Source organism: Macaca fascicularis, chromosome 8, assembly GCF_037993035.2.
Source record: "Macaca fascicularis isolate 582-1 chromosome 8, T2T-MFA8v1.1".
In the NCBI taxonomy this organism is placed as follows: Eukaryota; Metazoa; Chordata; class Mammalia; order Primates; family Cercopithecidae; genus Macaca; species Macaca fascicularis.
Window position 1 is genome coordinate 12,063,216 of NC_088382.1, and position 25,478 is coordinate 12,088,693.

The 25,478-nt window shown below is 45.1% G+C and overlaps 1 protein-coding gene across 5 annotated transcripts in view; it reads left to right on the forward strand.

The window, feature by feature from the left end:
- MFHAS1 (multifunctional ROCO family signaling regulator 1) overlaps window positions 1-25,478 on the forward strand; it is a 108,354-nt gene that overhangs the window by 62,193 nt on the left and 20,683 nt on the right. The gene's annotated exons all lie outside the window — the stretch shown is intronic.

The following is a 25,478-nucleotide window of genomic DNA, read 5'->3' on the forward strand; positions in this document are numbered from 1 at the left end:
CAGCTTTGGTGACCTCGGGTGTGTGTTTCCTTTCCTGTAAAATTAGAAAATTGGTCCAGAGAACTCTAGAATAGTCCCCACTAGTGTCCTATTTAAATTTAATAACCTGTAATTTTAGATGGATTATGAGTGATTTCCTCTTTTACTTGTACTCTCGGCCCTGATTCAGGTTTTAAAATAGCTGAAAAAAACAATACTGAAAGCCAAATCGTTTGATGAAAACAGTGGCTGGCACTTAATAATAACTGTCTTTTAGTTAAAATGCTTCAGGAACATCCTAATGTAGAACCAGACTCTAGTTTATTTTAGGAGTTTTTAACAGGCATTCCTTCCCTGGGCCTTTTGCTTGGTGTTTCCTGACACAGAACTCGAAGCAATGCTTTCTCCTTAGTTAATGGTTCCCCAGGCCAGAGGTGTGGGGCCACCTCTCATATCTGTGTCCTGGGACAGATCTCAGGATTGGAGAGAAATTAGAGGTCATCTAGCCCCCTGTGTTTCAAATGTGGTCCCTGGACTAGCAGCTTCGCTCTCTCCTGGGAGAATGTTAGGAATGCAGAATCCCAGGCCACACCCCAGACCTGCCGAAGAGGTACCCTCTAAAGCAAGGCTGAGAAGCTCTGTTCTAGTTGAACAGTGAAGACTCTTCTATATGGTCTTCCCAGCAGACCATCTGGCCTCTGGACACCTCTGAAGGTGACCTCATGTGAGGCAATCTGTTCCATTTGTGGATAGTTCTGTTCAAGTCTCTTTTCTGTATTTATCTGAAATATATCTTCCCCTACCTTCTAGTTTAACCTGCTGTCATCCATTGGTCCTGCCAGTGTGTCAGGCATTGAGGATACCCCACGCAATCTCCTTTCTCAAAGATCTCACAATCTTTTGTTTATTTGAGACAGAGTCTCACTCTGTCGCCCAGGCTGGAGTGCAGTGGCGCGATCTCAGCTCACTGCAGCCTCCGCCTCCTGGGTTCAAGCGATTCTCCTGCCTCAGCCTCCCGAGTAGCTGGGATTACAGGTGCCTGCCACCTTGCTTGGCTAAGTTTTGTATTTTTAGTAGAGATGGGGTTTTGCCATGTTGGCCAGGCTGGTCTTGAACTCCTAACCTCAAGTGATCTACCCACCTAGGCCTCCCAACATGCTCTTATTACAGGCATGGGCCATGGCACTGGACAGATCTCAAAATCTGACATAGAGATGTCCGTGAATGAACTGGAGCACAGTGTTGAGAAATGCAGTGAAGAAGATGATGTCCAGGGTGCTGAGCTGCACGGAGAAGGGTGCTGGAGAAGGCCTCCAGGTGGGGGTGCAGCCCGGTACCCATACTGAGTTGGAATCTGTGAGACTCAGGGTGGGGAAGGGGTTCTGGGAGGGCACTCCAGACCCAGAGAAGAGCTTTGCAGAGGCATGAGAGGTGACGTGTTGGGGTCCCTGAAAAGTCTGATTTCCTTATGTTAAAGTAGCAAGGAGCTGGAAAAGTCGGCGGGGGCTGGATCACAAAGGGCCCATTCTGCAGTGTCCAAGGAGTTCACTTGAACGTGGGAGGGTGGGGCGAATAGATTGGCATTGCAGGAGAAAGGCTGCTGGCTGCACTAAAGGAAGATGGACCGAAGGGCCGGAAGAGGGAGGCAGGGGTGCTCTCAGCAGACTGACAGAGCCTAAAGGAAAGACATGAAGGACTGAGCTAGGCGCAGGATCAGAGTTCGGCCCCAGGCTGTAAGGAATCTCCCTCAGAAATCTAAAGCAGCAAATCCTGTCCCCTCAATTCTCTACTTTTGCTCCACGCTTATTTATTAGGGGCCAGCCCTTTCCAGGCTATGCACGCCACGAGGAGTGCACAGATAAAGGTGGCATGAGCCTTGCCCGCATTACAGAGTGTCACTGCTTAGTGGGCAGCGGGCATCTCCAGTTATTCCTTCTTCACGTGGTATTGTTTTAAATGCCCTGAGCTTTTGTGTTTTTCCTCTCTGGAGTGGTGTAGTTGATATTCCCCTTAACTGGTCGTGTCTGAAACTGAATTGCAGGCTCTAGGTAGTGGTGTCAGCAATGTGGACCAGGGCCCGGGCTGTTACCTTCTTTCTGTGAAAATGGCCTAGGATACAGTATGGACCTGCATCTTTGAAGGCCATGTGAGAGCACTGCAGCTTCAGACAGCCCTAGGTCAGAGCTACTGGCAGCGTCCCAAGGAGGCCTTGGCATGGGTTCTGCCTCTCCGCTATTTATCTTCTGTGTCTGATGCTTTTGATTTCACCACACCTGAGTGTAAGCCCAAACTATATCCTATTAGACATTATCTTGTTAAACAGTTCCTGTTGCTCCTGGCTTTTGATTTGTTTTTTAATCTCTGGTTTCATCCTGTTAATTCTGTTCTCTTGGTTGTAAGCCAGACAAATGATTGACGAGTTCCCTTGTATATTTGCATCAGCATCATTCACTGAAATGTTCATGAAGGTAGGGCATATGTCAGAGTCCTGGCAGATGGAGGCTGCTTCACACTGTGCCTCCAGATCAGGAAAAGGTGGCATTCCTAATCACCGGGGGAAGTAAATTCATCAATAAATGTGGTTTGGGACAGCTGAAGAGCTGTTAGAAAAAAAAGGGAGCTGGGGTCCCTCCAACATTCCTTAGATAAAAATAAACTACCTAGCAAAGAAAATCTCTTAAAAAATTTAAATTGGCTGAAAGATTTAGACTTAAATAATGAAATCATAAAAATTATTAGAAGAAACATGAGTACATTTTAAATATATCTTGGAAAGGAGACAGAAGACTTTTTCCCCCCAAGTGTGTCACAAAACACAAAAGCTGTAAAGAAAAAGACTAACTTTCCTAAAAGAAAAATTTCATGAGAAAATTTTAAAGTTCTGTTGGGCAAAAATTCCATAAGTAAGGTCAAAAAAACAAGGAATATATTGGAGAAAAATATTTGCCGCCTATGTGTCAGAGCTAATTCGTTTCATTTGGAAAGAAGTCTTAGACGTCAGTAGGAAAAATGAAAAATGGAATAGTTAAACCAATGTTCATTGCTAGAAGTGAGCATGTGAAAACAGTAAACTTCACTTTGTTTAAAAATACAAAGGAAAATAAAGAGATCTCATTGTTTTCACCTGTGAGATTGGCTGTGCTTCAGTTTGATAGTACCCACCGTGCTGGTGAAAATCTGAGAAAACAGACATATTGAGTTGACCAGTGTTGTTGAAGGGCATTTCCACAATATCCTTAGACCAGAATTTAAAAGGTTCATATTCTTAGACTCAGTAATTCCACTAATGACCCTATAAATGTTTTCCAGCAAGTACACAAAAATAGCTACACAGATATTTGTAATAATAGCATTTATACTAGCAAAAAATAGAGGCAGCCTATATGACCATCTGTAGGTGTCCAACAAAATATAGTGTAGTGTTAAAAATGGCACAATTCTCTATGTACTAACCAGGAAACATTCAGGATACTAAATGGAAAAGCAAATCACTATGCATGGAGGGTATTATGTTAAAAAATTAAAAAGATATACAGGATATCAGGAAGATATTAGCTATAAATTAACAAAAATGAAGGGGACATATTTCCCTTGTACAACAAGACATCTGCATATGTCAGCAGTGCAGGGTTGGGACAGGGTCTCACTATGCCATCCCTGCCTTAGGAATGCCATCTTTCTGCTGTGCAGTACTAATTATGTGGGCCTCTGTCCTCATGGCAGCAAGATGGCTGTACTGTACCAGATCTCACATCTTCATTTCTGATGGAAAAAAGATGTAAGGAGGAAAGTAAGAAGCTGGAATCAGAAAGCCCAAAATATTTCCAGAAATGTCCAACAAACTTCTTTTTTTTTTTTTTTTTTGGTTAGACAGAGCCTCACTCTGTCACCCAGGCTGGAGTGCAGTGGCGTGATCTTGGCTCACTGCAGCCTCCACCTTCTGGGTTCAAGCGATTCTCCTGCCTCAGCCTCCCAAGTAACTGGGACTACGGGTGCCCACCACCACGCTCGGCTAATTTTTGTATTTTTAGTAGAGATGAGGTTTCACCATGTTGGCCAGGCAGGTCTTGCACTCGTGACCTCAAGTGATCTACCTTCCTGGGCCTCTCAAAGTGCTGGGATTACAGGCGTGAGCCACCATGCCTGGCCCAACTTCTGCTTACATTTCACTGGCTAGAACTATCCCATGGCTACCCAGACCTTCAGGGAATCTGTCAAGGCAAAAATTTTGATTAGGCACGTGTTCTTCCCTGGCACACAATCCAGAGTTCTGTGAATATGGAAGAAGAGGAGAAAGGATATTGGGTAGGCACCTAGCAGTGTGCAACACACACACACACCACGCACTCTGTGTTTGCATGCAGTATTTCTGGAAGGCGCCTGAGAAATGGGTAACAGTAGTTACCTCTGTGGAATAGACTGGCAGGAGGAAGGTGGACATTTATTTTTCACTTTACAGTGTTCTTTCCTGCAATTAAAAAAAAACAACAAAACAAAAAACAAAAAACAAAAAAACAACGAATATGTGTTAACTTTAAAGGAAGGAAGTTGATAGGAAGCTGACAACAATCCATTATCAGAACCTCTTGGGTACAGCTGTCCAACCAGTTACTCAGAACCAGGTCACTTAACCTCTGTGGACTTCAGCCTCAACTGCAAAATGAGAGGCTAGAATAGATAATATCTTAGGCTCCTTTTACCTCTGAGCCTCCTCCAGTTAATTACACAATCTCCAGGAGCTGAAGGAGAGAACTAAGCGTCACCTCCTTTAGCAAGAAAAGACATCCAGCATTTTAAACAGATTCTTTTTTAGCCTTTGTTGTGGCTGAATTGTATTCCCTCTAAAATTCATATGTGGAAATCTTAATTCCCAGAAGGTGACTGTATTTGGAGTTAGGGTCTTTAAAGAGGTAATTATGGTTCAATGAGGTCATTAGGTTGGGCCCTAATCCAGTATGACTGGGGTTCTTACAAGAAGAGGAAATTTGAACCCAGACTTCCACAGAGGGAAGGCCACGTGAAGACACAGGGAGAAGGCAGCCGCCTGCAAGCGGAGGAGAGAGGCCTCAGAAGAAGTCAACCCTGCCAGCATCTTGATCTTGGACTTCCAGCCTCCAGAATTGTGAGAAAATAAATACCTGTTCTTAGGCTGGGCACGGTGGCTCAAATCCGTAATCCTAGCACTTTGGGAGGCTGGGGCAGGTGGATCACTTGAGATCAGGAGTTCAAGACCAGCCTGGCCAACATGGTGAAACTTCGTCTCTGCTACAAACACAAGAATTAGCCGGGCGTGATGGTGGGCTCCTGTAGTCCCAGCTACTCGGGAGGCTGAGGCAGGAGAATTGCTTGAACCAGGGAGGTGGAGGTTGCAGTGGGCCGAGATTGCGCCACTGCTCTCCAGCCTGGGCAACAGAGCGGGACTCCATCTCAAAAAACAAAACAAACAAAAAACCCCTTTTCTTTAAGTCCTCCAGCCGGTTGCCCTGTGTTATGATAGCCTCAGCAAGCTGATACAGTCTTCTGTCCCTTTACACTTTTGTGAGGGGAGCTCTGCATTTTGCAGAATCTCTAGGACAGCATGAGGTTGCATTGACTTAGCTACTGCCTCTATTCCCTTCCCTGGTGAAAGCAGGTCCCTTCGGAGTCTAGCCTGGGAACTTGCAAATGCTCCATGTGGGCTGGGGGCAGAGAAGCACATCCGACTGGAAGAAGCAAATCTGTTCCCGTGAGGCCAGTGCAGCCTTCCTCCAGGGTCTGATCGCTGTGCACACCTCCTTCCTGGGTTCCTTGGGGCCTTGCCTCCAGCTTGCTTACCTGTTCTCTCATCTATTTTCTTTCCTTGAACTTCCGAATTGATGGATACCCTGTCTCACTCTTGATTCCTTGCCTGGCTTCTGACTGCTAAACCCATCTGGACTACAAATGGCTTATCTTTTAGAGATGATCTGTCTCTCTTCAGTTGGTGAGATTGGAGAGCAGGATCTCATGTTATATGAGTGACCTTATCATAGATATTGGCAAGAATCATTTTCTTCTTCTGATGGAGCAGAAAGGGGTGTGTGTGTGTGTGTGTGTGTGTGTGTGTGTGTGTGTGAGAGAGAGAGAGAGAGAGAGAGAGACTTTCATTGCCCTTTAAGCCCTCACCCCAGCACTGCATCTGAGCCAGAAGACTCTGAAATGGCCTGCAGTGTTCCAGGCCATTTAAGGGAGACTGGATCTTTTCTGAGGCTAAGTGAGGGCTGGTTTTCCTGAGCTGGAGTGGGTAAGGACTCCGGGGTACCCTGTGTGCTGGGAGGGAGGCAGGCCTGCATTTCTAACAGATGCTTAGATGATGGAAGGTAAGGAGAGGTTGGCCTCCAGGCAGCCTGCTCCCCGCAGAGCCCCTGAGAAGGTGGCCTTATTTATGGAGTTTGCCTGTCTGTTTATTGGCTTCTCATGGGAGCATATAGAGGACCCCGCTGGTCAGGTGTCAGACCAGGGAGCTGTACAGATGCATAGATGTAGTGCTGGCTCGCAGGCAGGTAGCCTGAGCTCCTAGAGGGAACTGTTTTTGCTAAGTAGGGAATGAAAAGCATGTTTATTTATGCACAAAATTAAATCTCTCCTATTTTTATACGATTTACCGTTGTTTTCTTCCCTGTAGGGAAATCTGCTGTGATAGAGAACTGAGTAACAGGCCTTTTATGTGAGCACTCACTCATGCATTATGCACGACGTGGCTAAGATCTTTGAAGCCCGCGGAGACAGGCACATCTCTAGTGGAGAGATGCTCTCTTTTTTCAGCCCTCACTGTCTTCTGTGCTACGTCGGAGGTGGAGGACAGCCTCCGTGGGTCTGTTGAAATTTCACAGATGATGCTTTTCTCGGTGCCCTGTGGGTTCATGACCTGTGTCAAAGGCTGAAGACGGGAGAATTAGGGAACTGGTGGCAGGTAGCCTGGGAGAACCAAGGACATGTTTATGTGCCCTATTTAGGAGATTGTTCTACTTCATGATAAATTTGTGAGGAGTTTTATGAAGCCTAGAAAATTAAGTAGAAAATATATTTTTACAGTATTTTAAGCTGGAACAGACTATTTAAAGCAGGAAGAGACCCTAGAGATAAACCAATTCAGTCTCTTCGTTTCGCAGTAGAAGGGGCGAGGCCTGGAGGACTCCCGGTGTTTGGGGAACTGGCAGGGAGTTAGCGCAGCACCAGGATCGGAGCGCGGGGCTCTGTGTCCAGCTCCTTGCTCTTTCTGTTCTAGCAGTGATGCCCACCGGGCCTTCACCGTGCATTTCTCTGGATACAGAGAAAAACATGATTCGTCTTAAAGCCAAAGTTTCAGAAGCTGTTTTTATAATAATTTGTCAGAGCCACATAATAACTTGCAAATACACATTTACAGTTAATGAGAAAAGTGGATACCCCTGAGGAAAACGGTTTGTAGTTACTGTGTTCTAGTCAGAGCTCTTGAGCTAATTGAAAAGGAAAGTCAGGAGGAGGGCTGTTCCCAGATTCCAAGGATGGGAAAGAGAATCTCTGTGTGGACTGGAGTTTAAGACTGGTCTGGGTCCCTCTGTCTCTCCTTCCCGGTCTTCTCTCTGTGTCCTCTGTGCGGGATCCCATGCTGGGCTCTATTACCCACCCTCCCCGCCACGAGCCTGTCGGTACCTCCTGTCCGATTTTCTGGTTTTCAGTCATTCCCACCCCTTCTCAGTTCCCCTGACTTGGTTCCTGTCCCCATCATTCCCCCGACTTGGTCCCTGTCCCTGTCTCAGTCCCCCGACTTGGTCCCTGTCCCTGTCTCAGTCCCCCTGACTTGGTCCCTGTCCCCTTCTCAATCCCCCTGACTTGGTTCCCTGTCGCCGTCTCAGTCCCCCTGACTTGGTTCCCTGTCCCCGTCTCAGTCCCCCTGACTTGGTTCCCTGTCCCCATCTCAGTCCCCCTGACTTGGTCCCTGTCTCCATCTCAGTCCCTCTGACTTGGTCCCTGTCTCCGTCTCATTCCCCCTGATTTGGTCCCTGTCTCCGTCTCATTCCCTATCTCCATCTCAGACCCCCTGACTTGGTCCCTGTCTCCATCTCAGACCCCCTGACTTGGTCCCTGTCCCCATCAGACCCCCTGACTTGGGTTCCTGTCTCCATCTCAATTCCCCGACTTGGTCCCTGTCCCCATCTCAGTCCCCCGGTGTGGTCCCCTGTCTCCTGCTCCATCCCCTGCCCCCATCTCTGTGCCTCTGCCTCAGGCATGGTCACGTCTCTGCCATCTCACCCTCTCCCTGAGGACTTGCTCCATTTTCCTCTCCCCTCAGACCAGCTTCCTCTGCAGCTGCGCACAATCCAAACAACCACTCCAGCCTCTCTTGGCTTCAGTCCCCCACCACAGACTAATTCTGTCTCTCACCCCAATTTCAATCCCCAAGGAGCAGTCTGATCCGCCTGCTTCAGCTCCTCTTAGCCTGCCTGCTGCTGCCACACGGAGGAACTGGCTGCCCGTGGCCGGGTGGACGGTCCTTGTCTTGTGTGTGGCCAGGGCCTCAAGGCCTCATGCTACACACTTGTGTATAGCCTAGCCTCTCATGCAGGTTTCACCACAGTCTTATGAGGCATGCAGTGACCTCGCCCTTAGACATGTGCAAACTCAGGCCTAGAGCTGTCAGAGCCATTTGCTGAGGGACTTGCTGCTAGGAGGTGGCAGAACTGGAGCCAGCCCCCAAAGCCAGCGCTGCGATGTTCTTCTTTTGATGTGGGCTTATCCAAAGTTAATCAGTGAATTCCTCAGATGTCCATATGTTCCTATGCTTAGTAAACCCAACAAAACCTTGATGGAAAACCTGTGTAGTATCTGCGAACATTTTTGCATGCTTGGGGGCAGAGGAGGATTTAATATATATCAAGTCTGTGTAGCAACATCAAAGGAAGATTTAAACATTGCTGACTTTTTGGTGTGATATTTAAAAAGCACCCCCGCCTTTTAAGAAAATGTGAAGCTCTGGCATAAATCAAAGTGTGATTAATCAGTGATGATTGACTTGTATTTTCATAACCTCTGGCATTAGTAACAACTTTGTATGGACATAAGAATTGTAAGCAAATTTGGGAGGGAGGTGACTGCTTCTGTGCTATTCTCCATGCCGATCTTCATACATACTTACTTGCATTCCATAAAATTCAGCGGAATGAAATCCAAGAACCAAGACTTAGTAGTAAGTGACCTTGTATTTCCACTTCCCTCCTCCTTGTTAAGATTCTTTGACCTCCTGCCACAGGGGCCTTAGAGGCATCCCGTAAGCTTTGCACAGAAGCTGCTAATCCCCCGGCAGGCAGTTCATTCTGTTTCCATCTGGCAGCTGCTCCCTCTCACACCCAAGGACTCGCAGGGAGTGGCGGCTGGGCCTGCAGACCCCGGGGGACAGGCAGGGGGTAATATTTGTGGAACTGAGACCCAGAGGCCTCCCCACTTCCCTGTGCGGACTCATGTAGGCTCTCATCGCTGTTGGCTTTTGAAGGAAGAGGGGTAGGAAGGACAGTGAAATTAAAACCCTTGCCAGGTCTTGCTTGAGAGCTTCTCTCTCTCACTGCTGCTATTTTTTCTTCATCAAATGTGTGATGTGGGTTTGTTCAAAGCATCCAGTGGCTTCTCCACTTAGATCATTTAATTCCACGGTGCAAATGGCACCACAGCTTTGTCCTGGAATCACACTTTGCATTTGGTCAAGGCCACCTTTAACTGCCTGGCCAGGCGGCTAGAGATTTTCCCGGGGCACCCCTGGAGTTTTTCCCATCCTGACTAGAGAGAATCTCAGAGCAGGAGCCAGCCCCAAGTGGGAGGGCCTCTGAAAGACCGCAGGATGGGAACATGGACGTGTAGACTCGCTTCCTCAAGGGGATTGATTAGGAATCGGGGGATTCCATGAAAAAAAAATATTTTATGATATTAGTCCACTTAAGTAAAATTGTTTGGGTGAGCGCGGGCGGAGAGCCAGGCTGGGGAAGAGAAAGACATTGAGATCAAGTGAATAAAGGAATTGGAACCAAATACTGTTCTCACGCTAACTTGACCATCAGATAATATACTGTCAGATGAAAGAAGAGAATGTTGCAGTTACGCTTATGGCATGATTCTGCTTGGAAGAAAAGAAATCAACACAAAAAATTCCTGATGTGTGCATGCGCTTTTGGAAAAAGGTGTAGGGAAGGACACACAGCAGTCTAACGCTGGGCACTTGGGAAGGGGGAGTAAGGGAAAGGATTATATCCTTTTCTTTACACATCTTTATATTTATTTACTTATTCAAACCAGCACTGTTAATTTTTATAATTAAATAAATTTAGAGAAAGACTTTTTAAATGTGAGAGAGCTGTTCTGGGGGAAAAAATCAGAACAAAAACCAGATTTACACTGGGATAGATTATTTTAAGTTGTGTGTTTCATAGATGGTCTATATAGACTGGGTGTGGTGGCTCATGCCTGCAGTCCCAACACTTTGGGAGGCCGAGGTGGGAGGATAGTTTGAACTCAGGAGTTCGAGACCAGCCTGGGTAATGTAAAGACCCCGTCTCTATCAAAAATAGAAAAAGTCAGCTGGGCATAGTGGTGCGCACCTGTGGTCCCAGAAACTCGGGAGGCTGAGGCAGAAGGATTGCTTGAGCCTGAGAGGCTGAGGCTGCAGTGAGCTGTGATCGCACCACCACACTCCAGCCAGGGTGACTCAAAAGGTACAAAAAACTCTGTGGGGAAAAGAAAGTTGTCTGTTCTGTCCACAGCCATGTATTTCCCTTCCTGGAGGCAGCCACTTTGGCCAGATTCTTGGGTATTCTTAAAGAAATGCTCTATGTTTTAAAAAATCTAGAGATTTGTTTATATATAATGTATATATTTGCATGTATATAAGTAGGGAAAGAAAGTTTCCCACCCAAAAATGGCAGTAGAATAGAAACAGTATTTTGTATGCTTTTTAAAAGTTAAATATATATACTGCGAAATACTGGTGTATACAGAGCCGTTTGATTCTTTTTTATTGGCTGCATGATATTAAGTCAACTTTATTTAGCCAGGCTTCTATTGATGAGCGTTTTGATTGTTTTCAGTGTTTTACTCTAGAAACAACACTAAAGACTTGAGATTGTATTCTTTGACACGTGTTAGTATATCCATAGAATAAATACCTTGAAGCGGAATAATTTTTCTCCAAAAAGGGGCTACAAATAATACACTTCCTTCAGAAACATGTGAAAGTGCTAGCTATTCTTTATAGAACAAGGTCTGCGTTGGAAGTGGGATAAAATATAATGATAACGACAGGGACTTTAGAGAAGGAAGTAGGAAAGTCGCCCTTGCAGTTGCTTCTCTCATAGTCACCTCTCTTTCCAGAAGGTATTTTTGCTCAAATTTTGGTTTTTATATTTCAGGGTAACAAGGGTGTGAGGAAGGAAATCAACATTGAGTGAGTCGCTTTATGTGCCAGGCCTAGGGTTAAGTCAGTTGCAAGTATCGTTGAAGTCTTATAGCATTCCTCTAAGGTCCATGTTTGGCATTTACTATCTGTAGTTCACAGATGAGAAAAATGAGGCTCAAGAGGCTAAGTCAGTTCTGCAGGGTTATCCAGTGGATAAATGGCAGAGTCAACTTTCAGATTTCATGAAAGCACTCATGCTTTTTACAGTCCTTTCTCCTTCTCTTCCTCGTACACAAATAGAAATCTCTATAACTCTTGCATTGTGAAGGATCTGGGGATGCATGAACCATGAACTAGGTGGAAGACCAATTTCACCTGAGGTTGACTTGTGATGTGTGACTTTGCTTGTGCTTAAGAAGTCGCTTTTAATAAGTTTGTGGGGTGTGCAGAGAAAATTTACTGTTGGATTATGTGGATTGTCTTTAACCACAAAGGGCTGTGTTCCAGAAACTCTTTGGAGTCTACTGACTTTAAATGAGAAGAGCCAGCCCCAAAGTGTGATGCTCTGAAAGCTGGTTAGGTTTCAAGGTGGATCCACAAAGCCCATATAACTTAGAACATTCTGAAAGAGTATGGTGTATGGGTGGCCATGATTTCTTGGTGTTCTCAGTCCGTAATGGGATGCATAGGTGAGAATGTATGGATAGGTACACGCTAGACCTCAAGGTCTAGCTCAAGGGGGTGCTCAATCCCTGGGCCACAGACTAGTACCAGTTCATGGGCTGTTAGGAACTGGGCTGCAGGGCAGGAGTGAGCAATTTCATTTGTATTTATAGCCACTCCCCATCGCTCGCATTACCACCTGAGCTCTGCTTCCTGTCAGATCAGCAGCAGCATTAGATTCTCATAGGAGCATGAACTCTGTTGTGAATTCTGCATGCTAGGGATCCATGCACTCCTTATGAGAATCTAATGCCTGATGATCTGAGGTGGAGCAGCTTCATCCAGAAACCATCCCCCTCCCCCACCGTCCCTGGAAAAATCATCTTCCATGAAACTGATTCCTAGTGCCAAAAAGGTTGGGGACTGCTGGGTTAGAGCCACAGCAAGGAGAACAGGAGGGGCGAGAGTCCCCCCATCAGTGGGCTGGGATGGAGTCCAAGGGCACTGCGGCAGCACTGAAGGCTACAGCAAGGCTGGGGCTGTGGCCAAGGATACAGGGCAATAGGCAGCCTCTTAGGTGGAATTGTTGAAAGCCTCAGAGAGAGAGAGCACTGCGAGGAGGAATGAGGCCATTTATTATTTTTGAAAGTCAAGTATCTGTAGGTTGGCGACTGCCCATACTTTTTATTTCAAATGGCTTTATTAAATGAATTACCTCGAAAAAATGGACGTAAATTAACAAAGAGCTTGGATGTAATTTCTCAGCTCAAGAAGTCAAGTGCTTTTTTTTTTTCCTTTCATAAAAGCCAGGGTAAATTTTCTCATAGCTGATAGAGATTATGATGGTAGTTACTCATTTTATCCGAAGTGTTATAATACCCAGTCTAGATGGAGAGAGGATGGTGCTCTTTGGAGCTAATTTTCAGAGTCTGCCACTAGATTGCTGTGTGCTTCTATACTGAAAGCAGCCAGTGTCCTGATCTCTAATTACCCTTAGCCTTGATGTCTCTTTGACGTTTGGAGGGGGATATGTTGGATGAACGAAAACTTGTGTCTCACTTTCAAGTTATAGTTCTCTGAACCTTGTAAACAGGTAGGGAGTCATTTCCTGAGGCTGAAGAAGAAAAGGAGAAAGAAGCCAAGCTTATATATGTCTTTAGTTGATTAGAGATGGGTAAGAGTATGTTAACCTTGACTTACCTTTCCCTAAATGTCAGCTCTTACATATGGGTCCTTCAGTCAGTAGGTGTGTTTCCATGCTATTGCTACTCCTTCAAAGCTTACAACCATCAACTATCTTTAACTACTTTGACCTACTGATGTAATAACCGTTGGTAGGTAGTGTCATCTACCAATTATTATTAGATACTATCTAGTATTATTAATATTAGAACTTTCTACATGTTTGCATATAGCTTCAGCTTGAATTTCATCTCATACTTTTTTACAAACAATACAGTGAGGCACAAATGAAATAATCATAAATATTTCGCAAAAAGATGCATGCTTATATGGCATTTCTGCCTGTGTGTGCATTCGATCTGTGAGATTCCCTGATTCTTTAGCATGAAACTTACGGGATATGGTCAATGAAATTTGTCCCTCTCAGAACCCGTCAAGTATTTTGTTTTCTTGGGGAGGATGGTCATGCCATAACCTCAATTGATATTTCTTAGTGATAGTTTAGGTGTTGGGTTAACCACAGGGTTTTGTGTTTTTGTTTGTTTGTAATTGAGATGTAACTGGCACACAGAAAAATGCATAGTTAAGTGTCCAATTTGATACATTTTCAGATATACTTACACCCGTAAAATCATCACCACAGACCCCATGATGAACATATCCATCACCCTCACTCCTTGCTCACTTCTATTCCTTCCTGGCTCCCATCCTCACCCCCAGCAACCACTGATCTGCTCTGTCACTCCAGGTTAGCTTGCATTTTCTAGAGTTTTGTTTAATGGACTCATCCAGTATGCACTCTGTTTTTGGTCTGGCTTCTTTTACTCAGCATAGTTATTTCCAGGTCATCGATGTTGGTGTTTATATACATGGCTCATTCCTTTTTCTTCCTGGATAGTAGTCTATTGTATGAATACACCACAATTTATCTGCCGACCTTTTAACGGACGCTTGTATTGCTTCAAATGAGGGAGTTTCTAGTTTTTGACTACTTCAGATGAAGCTGCTACAAGTCTTTGTATGGATGTATAGTTTCTTGTCTGTTGGGTAAATATCTAGGAGTGACATAGCTGGGTAACATGGTAGGTGTATGTTTCAACTTTTCAGGAAATGTCACCCACAGTGTAGGAGAGTTCCAGTTCCCCCACATCCTCACCAACACTTGATTATGCTGAGTGTTTTTCATTTTAGAAATTCTAGTAGGCATGCAAGAAACATATGAAAAAAAGCTCAACATCACTGATCATTAGAGAAATGCAAATCAAAACCGCAATGAGATACCGTCTCACGCCAGTCAGAATGGCAATTATTAAAAAGTCAAGAAACAACAGATGCTGGCGAGGTTGTGGAGAAATAGGAATGCTTTTACACTGTTGATGGGAAGGTAGATTAGTTCAACCATTGTGGAAAACAGTGTGGCACTTCCTCAAAGACCTAGAACCAGAAATACCGTTTGACCCAGCAATTCCGTTACTGGGTATATACTTAAAGAAATATAAATCATTCTGTTATAAAGATACATGCATGGGTATGTTCATCGCATCACTATTCACAAAAGGAAAGACGTGGAATCAACCCAAATGCCCATCAGTGATAGACTGGATAAAGAAAATGTGGTACATATACACCATGGAATACTATGCAACCATAAAAAGGAACAAGATCATGTCCTTTGCAGGGACATGGATGGAGCTGGAAGCCATTATCCTTGGCAAACTAACACAGGAACAGAAAACCAAACACTGCATGTTCTCATTTATATGTGGGAGGTGAACAATGAGAACACATGGACACAGGGAGGGGGACAACACGCACTGGGGCCTGTGTAGGGGGCGGTGGGAAAGGGAGAGCATCGAGAAGAATAGCTAATGGATGCTGGGCTTAATACCTAGGTGATGGGTTGATCTGTGCAGCAAACTGCCATGGCACACGTTTATCCGTGTAACAAACCTGCACATCCTGTACATTTACCCTGGAACCTAAAATAAGAAAATAAAAGAAATTCTAGCAGGCGTGAAGTAGTATCTCAGGTGGTTTTAATTTACGGCTCCCCAATATGCATTACGTTGAGTGTCTTTTCATGCTCTTATTTATCATCGGTTTACCTTCTTTGGTGCCTGTTAGAACTTTACCCATTAAAAAAAATTCTTTTATTTATTTTCTTAAGTTTTGAGAGTTCTTAACATATTTGGTACACGGGTCTTTTATCAGATATATACTTTGCAAATATTTTCTCCCAGTCTGTGACTTGTCTTTTCATTCAGCATTTTGGAAGAGCTTAACTTTTTTAACTTTGATGACAGACTTACCATTTAAAAAGAAACTACAGTGATTCCTTGCTTAACAATTTGGATATGTTCTGAGAAACACACCCTTGGGCACTTGTGTCATTGCGTGAACATCACAGAGTGCACTTACACAAACCTAGATGGTCTAGTCTACTATACACCCAGGCTGTAGCGTCTAGCCTACTACGCACCCAGGCTGTAGCGTCTAGCCTACTACGCACCCAGGCTGCAGGGTCTAGCCTACTATGCACCCAGGCTGCAGGGTCTAGCCTACTACGCACCCAGGCTGCAGGGTCTAGCCTACTACGCACCCAGGCTGCAGGGTCTAGCCTACTACGCACCCAGGCTGCAGGGTCTAGCCTGTTGGTCTTGGGCTACAGACCTGTACAGCATGTGGCTATACTGAATATTGTAGACCATTGTAACAGGATGGTAAGTATTTATGTATCTAAACATAGAAACGGTACAGTCAAAATACAGTATAAAGATAAAAAATGGTGGTTCATGCCTGTAATTCCAACACTGTGGGAGGCCGAGATGGGCAGATCACTTGAAGTCAGGAGTTTGAGACCAGCCTGGTCAACGTGGTGAAACCCTGTCTCTACTAAAAGTACAAAAATTAGCTGGGCGTGGTGGTGCACACCTGTAATCCCAGTTACTTGGGAAGCTGAGGCACAAGAATTGCTTGAACCTGGGAGGTGACGGTTGCAGTGAGCCGAGATCATGCCCCAGCATTCCAGCGTGGGCAACAGAGTAATACTCTCTCAAAAAAAAAAAAAAAAAGAAAAAGAAAAAATGTGGTATACGCCTGTGTAGGGCACTTGCTATAAATGGAGCTTGAAGGAATGGAAGTTGCTCTGGGTGAGTCAGTGTGAGTAAATATGAAGGCCCAGGACGTTACTACTGCTGTAGACTTCAACACTGTACATTTAGGCTACATCCAATTTATTGAATCTTTATTTTTTAAATAGTAAATTAACCTTAGCTTACTGCTACTTTTTTCTTTAAAAACTTTAAATATTTTTAACTTTTTGATTCTTACAATAACACTTAGCTTAAAATACAAACATTGTACAGCTGTACAAAAATATTTTGTTTCTTTATCTCCTTATTGGATGCGTTTTTCCTGTTTAAATTTTATAGTTTTTTAACTTTTAAAACATTTTTTGTTAAAATGAAGACACACACACATTAGCCTAGGCCTGCACAGGGTCAGGATTATCAGTGTCACTGTCTTCCACCTCCACATCTTGCCCCCCTGGAAGGTCTTCAGGGACAGTGGCGGTGATGGAGCTGTCATGCGCCGTCATAACAACGCCTTCTTCTGGAACACCTCCCGGAAGACCTGCCTGAGGCTGTTTTACAGTAGTTTTTTTTTTTTTTTTTTTAAATAAGTAGGAGTATACCCTGAAAGAATGATAAAAAGTATAGTATAGAAAGCACATAATCCGGTAACATAGTCGTTTGTTATTATATACTGTACATCATTGCATGTGCTAGCATTTTATGACTGGCAGTGAAGTAGGTTGTTTACACCAGCATCACTGCAAACATGAGAATAATGCATTGCTCTACGACATCACTAGGTGCTAAGAATGTTTCAGCTCTTTTATAATGTTATGGGACCGCCCTTATAAATGTGGGGTCCACCATTGATCAAAAAGTCATTCTGTGAAGGCCACGTGCGGTAGCTCATGCCTGTAATCCCAACACTTTGGGAGGCTGAGGTGGACGGATCACTTGAGGTCAGGAGTTTGAGACCATCCTGGCCAACATGGTGAAACCCCGTCCCTACTAAAAATACAACCATTAGCTGGGCCCACACCTGTAACCCCAGCTACTCAGGAGGCTGAGGCCGGAGAATCGCTTGAACCCGGGAGGTGGAGGTTGCAGTGAGCTGAGATCACTCCATTGCACTCCAGCCTGGGTGACAGCGAGACCCTATCTCAAAAAAGCAAAAAAGAAGTCATTAGACGGTGCCTGACTATGTTTTATTCACTGTCTCAAACACTAAAAAACCTATGACAAAAACAAGCACAAAGCAAAAGCAAAACGTGACTGTAGCCACCCTGCCCCTCCCCGCCACAGCAGTGTCAGGAACCATTTTCATTCACACACCTAGGGCAGAAACCCCGGTCAAATATATAAAGTAATGATTTCCAAGACCGTGAGCATCAGGCAGCAAAGGACAGTGATCCTGAGCTAGGAGAAATGAAGGAGGCAAGCCCTGCCTTTGCCCCAGCTTACTGTCCTGAGAGTTTCCAGGCTGTGGTGCCAGGAGGGTGGCCTAGATAGCCGACCCAGAGGAGAGAACTGCAGAAAGAAGGATCTCCAGAGATGTGCCCACCACCCTGGGACCCAGCAGGGTACTGACCAGCCCATCTAAGTAACCGAGACTGGGGGACAAAAAGGGGGATGCTAAGATCTTACTCCAGCTTCAGTCTCCCGCCGCTACCCCACACCCCCAAACCCCTAAATGATTCTTCGTATCTCTGCCTTCCCCCTCTCAGAGGAAGCCATTTGCAACTACGATTCACAAGAGGACATTTTGCACTACACTTACGGGCTTCCCCTAGAGAGTCCCTGAGCCATGTAATCCTCAAAATTGAGAAAATATTTTAAGAGGTTGGCATTAGAATCGCCTCAAAGGGAACTTGACTTTGTTGTGGTTTTCTCTTTAGTTTGAAAAAGATCCAGTAATCTGGTAAGACAGAAAAGCAGGGTGACCACTTCCTGGAGTGCTTCTGGTTTAGGGGTTTTTTGTTTGCCCTTGGATGGCATGTGGAGAAGGTGGTACTGCCCAGGGAAGTCTGGAAGCTTCCTAGCCGGGCACTTGTGTACCTTGTAGAAGAAGAGGGTGTGGACTCTGGTCCCCACAGCCTAACCCTGCGCTACACCAGTGTCAGATTCTGAACCACACACCTGAGGGCACTTGAGAGACCTCTGTGTTTATGCACCAATGTATGGATTCAGGGTTGGATGAATTTAGTTCTTCAACATATATCTAGGGCCTGCAGTGTGCCTGGCACTGTTCTGGATGCTTGGGATTCAACAGTGATCAAGGAAAATCCCGCTTTTGTGGAGCTTACGTCCCTGCAGAGGAGATGCAGCATTAGCTAATATGCGTCAGGTGGACATGAGTTACCCAAAGGAGAATAACACTGGCATTGGCCAGGCATGGCAGCTCATGCCGGTAATCCCAGCACTTTAGGAGGCTGTGGTGGATCAGGAGTCTGAGACCAGCCTGGGCAACATGGCAAGACCTCATCTCTACAAAAAATAAAAATAAAAAAATTAGGTATGATGGTGTGTGCCTGTGGTCCCAGTTACTTGGGAGGCTGAGACTGCAGTGAGCTATGATTGCGCCACTGCACTCCAGCCTGGGCGACAAAGCAAGACCCTGTCTCAAAGAAAAAAAAATTTATTCTGGTTTGCAATTACAATTGTTCAGAGGTCGAAGAGGCTTAGGAGTGCTGGGTTTAAATTAGTCGTGCAATTTAGTGCTTTTCCTGTCATCATAGACGCTGTGAGTTTCACATGGTCTCAAGTCCCGGCTGGATTTTATTCTGCAGATGACACTTGGGTGGGGGAGTAGATAAAGAAAAGCTGGTGTTGAGAGAGCCTTCCAGCTGGAATCATCCTCTCCCTGTAGTGCTGTGCGAGATGTTTCCGCATGCGCGCGATACTATTCATGAGCAAAAGGAGGAAGTTGAGCCATTTCAAGGTTCCTTCTGGCCTCAAGGCCCTGTGGGTCCGGCTCCAAGCCTGTGGGTTTTCTCTTGTCTCCTAGGACCCTTCAGGGAGGACTCAACTCTATCAGACCTCCCAGCCACAACCTTCACTCCTCCTCCTTCCTCCCTTCCTTGGAGAAAAATGAATTTGCAGAAATGTTAGGAGACAAGAAGCAAGTACAGTTGACCCTTGAACAACTCGGGGTTCAGGGGCATTGACTACCCCGCTCCCATGGAATCACATCCACATTTAACATTTGACTCCTTGACTTAACTACTGATAACCTATTGTTGACTGGAAGCCTTAACGGATAACATCAATAGTCGATCAACACGTATTTCGTATGTTATATATATTATATACTGTGCTTTTACAATAAACTAAGCTAGGGGAAAGAAAATGTTTAAAAAATCATAGAAGAGAAAATGTATTTACCATTCAGTGGAAGTGGATCTTCATAAAGATCTTCATCCTCATCGTCTTCATATTGAGTAGGCTGAGGAGGAGGAAGAGGAGGGGTTGGACTTGCTCTCTCAGGAGGTGGCAAAGGTGGAAGAAAATTCTCCTGTAAATGAACCTGCACGGTTCAAACCTTTGTTGTTCAAGAGTTGACACTATATGGCTTCTCGTCATTTTTTTTTTTCCCCAAGACGGTCTTGCTTTGTCACCCAGGCTATAGTTCAGTGGCATGATCTAGGCTCACTGCAGCCTCCACCTCCAGGGTTCAAGCGGTTCTTCTGCCTCAGCCTCCTGAGTAGTTGAGGTTACAGGTGCCCGCCACGATGCCTGGCTAATTTATGTGTTTTTAGTAGAGATGAGGTTTTACCACGTCGGCCAGGCTGGTCTCGAACTTCTGGTCTCAAGCAGTCTGCCCACCTCGGCCTCCCAAAGTGCTGGGGTTACAGGCGTGAGCCACCGCGCCCGGCCTGGCCTCTGATCATTAGTAAGGACTTCACATGATTCCCCTTAGTACTTCAAAGTCAGGTGGATTTTGATAAGGTCCCTGGGGGCTAGTGTTTATCATGTCAGGTCGTAAAGGTTCCTCTCCTCTTATTTTCTGTGGAAAGGAAAATGAATGTTGGGAGGAGAACGTTGTGGTCTGAATGCTTTTATGCCGTCTGCAGTAACTTCTCGGAGCCTGGAACCATTTTCCAGTAAGAAGTAGGTGACAGGCTATCAAAATAAAGAGTAACCTTTTGAAAGGACTTCAGTGCGGCACTGTGGGCTTTTTATAATCTTGACTTGCGTTTTGTGAGAGGAGAGGGCTGAGCTAGGTTTGGGCTCTGCTCCTCCCCGTCTCCCTCTCCCCAACTCTCTTTGATCTGTGAAGCTTGTCTCATCCTTAGCCAAGTCTGCTGGAACTTTATCCAGAGCAGGAAAAGGGGAAATAGTTTTCCTTTCTTGGGTGGATTTGTATTTATATAAACCCTTAGCGAGCAAAATGGAGCCAAGTGGCACACGCATCTGCAGGGAGGCGTGGTGGGACAAGTGAGTGGCGGGAAGAGGCGGCTTTGACTTGGGTCCAACGGTGTCAGACCTTTTAAGGGTCAGTGAGGAGAGGATGGTGTAAGTCCTTGTGCACGTTTTCTTAAGGTCATACTTACACGTAGGGCCATTATAGAGCAACAAAGGACAGGGTGTGTGCGCATCTCACTGTATGTCTGTATCACCATAGAGCAGCTGTCTCCATCCTTGTTTGGCACCACAGACGGTGGAATGGTTTCACCATGACTCAAGGGCATTACATGAATAGTGCACTTTATTTCTATTATTATTACATTGTAATAGATAATGAAATAATTATACAACTCACTATAATGTGGAATCAGTGGGAGCCCTGAGCTTGTTTTCCTGTGTCTAGTTGGTCCTATCTCGTGGTGATGGGAGTGACAAATCATTAAGTGTTAGATTCTTATAAGGAGCGCGCAACCTAGATCCCTCACATATGCAGTTCACAATAGGGTTTGCCCACTCCTATGAGAATCTAATGCTGCCCTGATCTGACAAGAGATGGAGCTCGGGCGGTAATTTGAGCAATGGGGAGTGGCTGTAAACAGATGAAGCTTTGCCTGCTCACTTGCCACTCACCTCCTTCTGTGCTGCCCATGGACCTGTACCAGTCCATGGCCCCAGCGCCGGGGACTCTTGCTATAGAGTCGTTCCCCTAACACTTACCTGTGAGGGATACTTTCCAAGCCCCCCATTGGTTACCTGAAACCACGAATGGTACAAAACCCAGTTGCCATCAGTTAGAAAATGTTTCCTGTCATGTCTTTTGCCCACAAATGTCACGCCTTTTTCATTTTAACTAAGCACTTAGCAGGTGCTATAACCACACCTTTTGCAGTTTGAGGTGCAGCAGCAAAACTAGCACGGATTTATTTTTCCTTTTTCACAGTTTCACAGATAGAATATTCACTCTCACTGTAGATGTAGTAATTTCAGCATACAATTTTTTTTGTTTCCTTATTAAGTCAAGACCTTTTAGCTTTTTACTAAAGCACTTAACAGCTTCTCTTTGGCAGATGCAAATCACCAGCGTCACTACTCTTGCACTTTGGGGCCATTATGAAGTAAAATAAGGGTGATATATTAAGCACTGCAATACTTTGACAGTGGATCTGATAACCGAGAAAGTGCCTAAGTGATAAGTGGGGGAGGGGTGTCTACAGTGTGGGGACACTGGGCGAAGCAGAGTTCCCAGGGGAGCGTCTACAGTGTGGGGACACTGGGCGAAGCAGGGTTCCCAGGGGAGCGTCTACAGTGTGGGGACACTGGGCGAAGCAGGGTTCCCAGGGGAGCGTCTACAGTGTGGGGACCCTGGGTGAAGGAGGGTTCACGGTGCTGGGGGTATGGAGCTGGACAGCTCGAAATTTCATCATGCTACTCAGAACAGTGCTAGATTTAAAACTGATGATTGTTTATTTCTGGAGTTTTTCATTTAATGTTTTCAGACCCAGATTGATGGCTGGTAGCTGAAACCTTTGAAAGCAAAACCGCAGATTATGGGGACCACTGTATATCTAAATATGTCACTATATATAGTGATACATACAGATGAATGACAAGTTCAAGTTCATTTTACTTTTTTTTTTATTGTTACTAAGAGAATAATAATGTTGTAGAATCCTTAGCTCTCCTTTGCAACATTGACCTTGGAAGTTTCAGCTTCTCACAATATGTCCCACTATTAATTCACCTCCATGAATTAGTCTCAACCTTTCACACCAGCCCCTGGCCACTTCTTGTGGATGGGGAGGTTTTAAGTGTGCGCGCCATCCACGCGAATGCTTTCTTTTCATTGTAGGGAGTGCAGGGAAAACTTTTCCTTTGCTCTCAGAAGGTTCAGTGAAAATCAACTGATGAAAGGCAAATTAATAAGAATAAGAAGATTACTAAGGCAAATAAATTTATTAACATTCGAGGGGAATCACAGTAGGATACAGAAGCTATACCCTTTTTCATAGGAGGGGGGAAGAGATGAGAATGTAGACAGTTCTTTTGAGAAGCAGTAAGTGATGATTAGGGAGAATGAATGAACCACAGAGACCTAAATGAACTTGTAAGTGATTCTCTTTCGAATCTGAATGGGCCTGAGAGGCAGACTTTATCTTGGGAAAAAGTCTGTCAGGTGTGGTCACGTTCTCAGGCTTTTTTCCTGAGATAATGAGATTCCAGGGAGGGCTTAGAAAGCTTTTATGTTTCTTTTGGTAAGCTTTCTTGGTCAGATAAGGACATTCGAGAAATAGTCCCTGCCCTTGGGATTTGGGAAGGCACAAGATGAGGTTAGAGGAACCTTCATTCTGAGGCTTATTTCTGAGGCCACTCAGCTTTCAAAAGCGCCCAGCGCACTCAGGTGCCATATTTTGAGGAATGATTTTTCTATATCCCCCAACATCATCAAACCACCTCATTTAAGCTTCGGGTGATAGCCTATGGTTCCTTTCTAGGTTTCTTTTTTTTTTTTTTTTTTTTGAGACAGAGTCGGGTTGTGTCCCCAAGGCTGGAGTGCAGTGGCACCATCTCGGCTCTCTGCAAACTTTGCCTCTGGGTTCAAGAGATTGTTCTGCCTCAGCCTCCCAAGTAGCTGGGATTACGGTTGTGCACCACCTCACCTGGCTAATTTTTGTATTTTTAGTAGAGACGGGGTTTCAACATGTTGGCCAGGCTGGGTCTCGAACTCCTGACCTCAAGTGATCTGCCAGCCTTGGCCTCCCAAAGTGCTGGGATTACAGGCATGAGTCACTGGACCCCGCCCCTTTCTAGGATTTTTAGAAATTCCATAGAAATCTCGTACAAAATCTAAAGAAATCATCTATTGTTCTTGTGTTACTGCAATTTGTATAGTATCAGGGTTCATCTGGGACTGATGAAGATGCTGAGAACAGTAAGTTTAAAGAACTTTGATATAGAACAATATTTTACTTTGCTATGTTCTGTCTTTTAGAACCAAAAATAAAGCCCTTCTTAGTAGGTGACTCAGCTTCCTGCAACCTCCCTGGGGAAATTTCTCCTACATATTAATACGTGCCACGTAAGCCAGGTTCACTTGCTGGCCCTGGATGTTTATTCTGGCCCCGAGGAATATTTATTTTGTGTCTGGTAGAGCCTCACACTTCAAAGTGGAATCCTCCTGAAGTTCCCACCTGGCCCGTCATCCCAGTGTTGTAATGGACACTTGGGGAAGGAAACGCCCCAGGGACTCTGGAGATGCCAAGACCCTGACGCTTTTACAGCGGATGGGCGTCCCGGAGGAAGAGTGGCCTGGAGGAGGGGAGATGGGCTCTCCTTCTGTTGCAGGTGTTAGAAACAGAATGCAGGAGGAAGAGGAACTGCAAATAAGCAGGCATGAGGAAGACGTAGGGAAGAATGCTACAGAGGATTGGATGTGTATGAAGTGTTTTTAAACAAAACAAACCCCCAAAGAGGCCGGGTGCAGTGGCTCACGCCTGTAATCCCAGCACTTTGGGAGGCCAAGGTGGGCGGGTCACCTGAGGTCACAGGAGTTAGAGACCAGCCTGGCCAACATGGCGAAACCCTGTCTCTACTGAAAATACAAAAATTAGCCAGGCATGGTGGTGCACGCCTGTAGTCCCAGCTATTTGGGAGTCTGAGGCAGGAGAATTGCTTGAACTCGGGAGGTGGAGGTTGCAGTGAGCCAAGATCATACCACTGCACTCCAGCCTGGGCAACAGAGCCAGACTCCGTCTCAGAAAACAGAACAAAAAAAAACCCTCCAAACAAAAGGTTATTATGAAAGGAAAGTACAGTTGACCCTTGAACACACACGAGTGTGAACTGTGCAGCTCCACTTACAGAAGGATTTTCTTACACCTCTGCCACCCCTGAGATGAGACCAACCCCTCCTTTTCCCCCTCCTCCCCAGCCTCCTCAATGTACAGACTGATGAGGAAGACGTTTATGATGGTCCGCTTCCACTTACTGAATAGTAAATATATTCTGTCTTTCTCATGATTGTCTTAATAGTATTTTCTTTTTTTTAGCTTATTTTATTGTAAGAATACAGCACATACTATATGTGACACACAAAATATCTGCTAATCAACTGATTACATTATTGGTAAGGCTTCCAGTCAATAGTAGACTTTTCGTAGTTTGAGTTTTGGGGTAGTCAGAAATGATACATGGCTTTTTGACTGCTTGGGGTGTTGATTGTTCAAGGGTCAACTGTATAAGCTTGTAATGTGAGGAAAGAGACTAAACTCTGGTAGAGATTTGAAAAGTAGTTTTAATAGCAGTTTTTTTCCCCTTGGTTTTCTGTGGTTGAACGTTTGCCAGATGCATTGGAAGGGGCATTGTGATCTGAGGCCACAGCTTTTTGATCTCGAAGAGACCTGACTGACGATCCCTCAAGGGGCCCTTGGACCAAATGCAGCTCTTCTTGGTTTAGCAAACCTGAGATCATTTAATCATCTACTTCTCCCTCCTATCTTTCAAACCAAAAAATAATTTTTAACAAGCTTCATGTAATTAGCAAGCAAACATTACTGTCAGGACGATTGTCTTCTGCCAGGACTTGCACTAAACAAGGAAAAGCTGAGCTCATGGGTTCCAGGTGGAGTACCTGCCATGAAAGGAAAACTGAAAGGCGCCTGTCATCCATGCCCAGCGTGTGGGCCTGGCACGGCTTCCCTGGCGTTAATCGTTGAGAGAATCTGAGAACCATTGTGTGAGTCACAGAAGTAATCAAGAGTGGGGCCTTTTTTCTTCCTTCTGCCTATAACCGTTGCCAC